Source organism: Mus caroli, chromosome 4, assembly GCF_900094665.2.
Source record: "Mus caroli chromosome 4, CAROLI_EIJ_v1.1, whole genome shotgun sequence".
Lineage (NCBI taxonomy): Eukaryota > Metazoa > Chordata > Mammalia > Rodentia > Muridae > Mus > Mus caroli.
The window spans coordinates 51,215,143-51,218,772 of NC_034573.1; positions in this window are offsets into that span (position 1 = coordinate 51,215,143).

Genomic DNA, 3,630 nt, shown 5'->3' on the forward strand with positions numbered 1-3,630 from the left:
GCCGACATCTCCTATTGCTACTGTGCACGTCCCCCCCCCCCCCCCCCCCCTTTTTTTTTTTTTTTTTTTTTTTTTGGACAGAGTCTTCATGTAGCCCAGTCTTGCCTTGAATTTACTTGCTATGTAGGAAAGGATGACCTTGAATTTCTGATTCTTCTGACTCTGCCTCCTGAGTGCTGGGGATTTCAGCGGTGCATTACCATGCCTAGTTGACTTTTATTTATTTATTTATTTATTTATTTATAGACAAGGTAGCCTGTTACCTAGATTAGCTTGAAAGTCACTAGCTTCAAATTTGAGATCCTTCTGCCTGAGCTTCGTGAAGGCTAGGCTTATATGAATGTGTGTGTGGTTGGTTGGTTGGTTTGGTTTGGTTTGGTTTGGTTTGGTTTGGTTTGGTTTGGTTTGGTTTGGTTTGAGACAGGGTTTCTAGTAGCTCAGACTGGCTTTGAAGTTGCTATATAGCGCCTGTCTCTACCTCCTAAATTCTAGGATTACAGGAATGGGCTACTATAGCTAGTTTAGTTTGTTTTCTTTTTTCTTTTTAGGAGAAAGGCTAACTGTGCTCAGAATAGCCTGCCTGACCTGGAACTGCTCAGGTTGTCCTTGAATTTCCATGAGTGTGCCATCCATCCCAGGTCCAGTGGTGCTGTGATTAGCCACATGGGCCACCTCACTTGGCTTTCATGGGTTCGTTTTTAAAAGAGCCATTTTAAAAGGTTGAAACAAGTTGGTTGGGATGGTACAAGCCTTTAATGCCAGCACTCAGGAAGCAGAGGCAGGCGGATGTCTGTGAGTTCAAGGCCAGCCTGGTCTACAGAGTGAGTTCAAAGACAGCAGGGGCTGAACAGAGAAACCCTGTTTCAAAAACATAAAACAAAACATCTGGGCGAATGAAACCAGGTGACCACTTCCATGTATCAGAGTTTGGCAGAAGAGACCAAATGTGAGGATTCAGGAAAAGGAAACAAACATGGAATAAGCGGGAAAGAACTTCTCCAGGCACAGGAAGTGAGAAACCCTGGAGAGAAAGCAAAAGAAAGGCAAGCATGGTGAAGTGCCAGGATCCAGGCTTGAGAGGAAACATGGCCCTGGAGCCAAGTGTTCTCAGAGGAAGCTGTCCCCTGTCCTGTTTGCTTCCCTCCAGCGTCCTTCCAGGGGAGACTGTGCTCCCCAAGCCAGGTTGTAGGCAGCATCAAATGCAAACAAATCCAGATTCCTGGATCTAGGACACTCAAATACATACGTAACCCATGTAACACACGCTCACACATGTTCATACACGTGCATTCACACATACACACTCATATGCACATGGAAACACACACACATGTCACACGCATATACACATGTGCACGTGGGAACCTGTCCTAACCTTTTAGAAGAGTTAGTTGTTTTCCTTTCTTTAGGAAAGGTAAGGATTTTGTTTTGTGTTTTGTTTTTTCCTGACATGGTCTCACTCTGGCTCCCAAGAGTTTATTAATAATAAAGTCCTGGCTGGCTGGTCTCGGACTCGTGACAACCCTCTAGCCTTAGCCTCCCAGATTCTGGGATTATAATCCTGAGACACCACACGAAGCTGTTTTCTCGTTTGTTTTGAGAAAAGGTCTTGGTGCATCGCCTGGACTGGTTGTGAATTTGAGATTCTCCTGTCAAGAGATTCCTGGGTTCTCTGGCTCCAGAACAGTGATCTTGTTTTAGATGTATCTTTGTTTTTGTGTTCATTTGGTGGTTCTAGAGGGAGATGGGGCGTGAACAGCTGCTTCAACAGACTTGAGTGAAGACTGATCCTTCTCTATCAGGGAAGACTACATCAACTAGGACTGCAGCTTCAAGTCAGGGAAGCACATGAATCCACTCGGGAGAAATGAGATTCCCTCCTGACAACCAGGTCATCTCAATTAACTCAGACAATCACAAGTGACAAAAGCCACAGCTAGTTTGTCCTCATTGTTTTTTCCTTTTGGTGGTGGTGATGGAGCAATAGGGTTTCATGTAGGTTTTATGTAGCACTCAGGCTGGCCTCAGATTCATTAGGACCCCTCCCCAAACTGATGCTTTTCACCTCAGCCCTTGTTAGAAGGTTGGGATGGTAAATTCTCTTTCATTGTGGACAGTCTTGGCCTCTTTGGATTTTCAGATCAGCTTTCTGGGACCGTCTCAGGTCTATTTGTTTGTTAGTATGTTTGTTTTTGCTTTTTAAGACAGGTTTTCTCTGTGTCGCTCAGACTGTTACTCTGTCGCTCTTGAAACTCAGAGAGCAGCCTGTCTCTGGGATGAAAAATGTTTGCCACCACTGTCACATGGCTAATCTCGTGTCTTCTTAAACTTCTCTTCTCTTAGCTTGGGTTACCTGTTCACTTCCACCGCTAGGCCATTATGGACTTAGTTCATTTTGCTCAGCTGGGGTTCTGTTGACCCATGTCTAGCCTGATGGCTTGTTTATCACGTTCTATATCTTATTTCTTGAGTCCCTGGATGGCCACTCCTGCCCAGAGTGTTGTTTAAAGGGCTACAACAGCTAAGAGGTGTCACAAAAGAAAAATGTTCACCTAGTTTGTAGTGAACTCTCCCTAAGACAAAGCAAAACCCCTGTGGAAGGCTGCCTACCACGGAGGGCCATCTGTCCTGGACAATGTAGGGCTTTCATAAGCAGGTGACATTTATTCCTTCAGGTTATGTTTCATCCATGGGAGTGGGAGCTGTTTATTTTCACTAAGAAGCTGCTAAAACACATCTAGGAGCTAGTTTGTAAAATGCTCAGCTTAGCCAAGGTGTGCTACAAAAAGATTGCACCATGCATCAGATCTCGGGACAGAGACTTATCGGGGGTGTGTGCACACACACACATTAAATAGAACCAAAAAGAAGGTTAAGCATAGTTACTGCTTCAATATTTTAAAAAGTAACATAAAAGTTTTCTAATATAATATCAGCGTGCATTGAACAAGTTTTATCCTGGCAATGTTACTAGCATTTTGGTTTTTTTGGTTTTTTCCTATAGAATGCTATAAACTTGAAAATTAAATAGAACATGGACATTGCTTTGGAAAATAAATAATTCATCATTTACTCAATTCTAATGATGAAGCAAATCTCAATCTCTCTCTCTCTCTCTCTCTCTCTCTCTCTCTCTCTCTCTCTCTCTCTCTCTCTCTCTCTCTCTGAGACAGGGTTTCTCCGTGTAGCTGTAGCCTTGGCTATCCTGGAACTCACTCTGTAGACCAGAACTCACAGAACAATCTCTTCCCTCAGCCTCACAAATGCTGAGTGGTGTGGGCCACCACTGCTCAGTAATGAAACAAATTTCCTTAGTAAATTTTATGCTTACTCTAGTTTAGGCATGTACGAGGAGAGGGAGATGATGAAATACTTGCCAAGTTGGGGTCTGTATAGAACATCACCTCTGCTTTGATTTTGGAGGCCTTCTTTGTCTAGTCTGTGGGCTGTGAAATAAATATCTCCCCAAGCATACTCCTTGCAGGGAGCATTCTCATGTGATACTGATGTATTCAAAATAGTTCAGGATGTAGGGCACCCAATGTCTTTCTTTTTCTTTTTCTTTTTTGTTTTCGTTTTTCTTTTCTTCCCCTCCCCTCCCCTTCCCCTTCCCTCCCCTCCCCTCCCCTC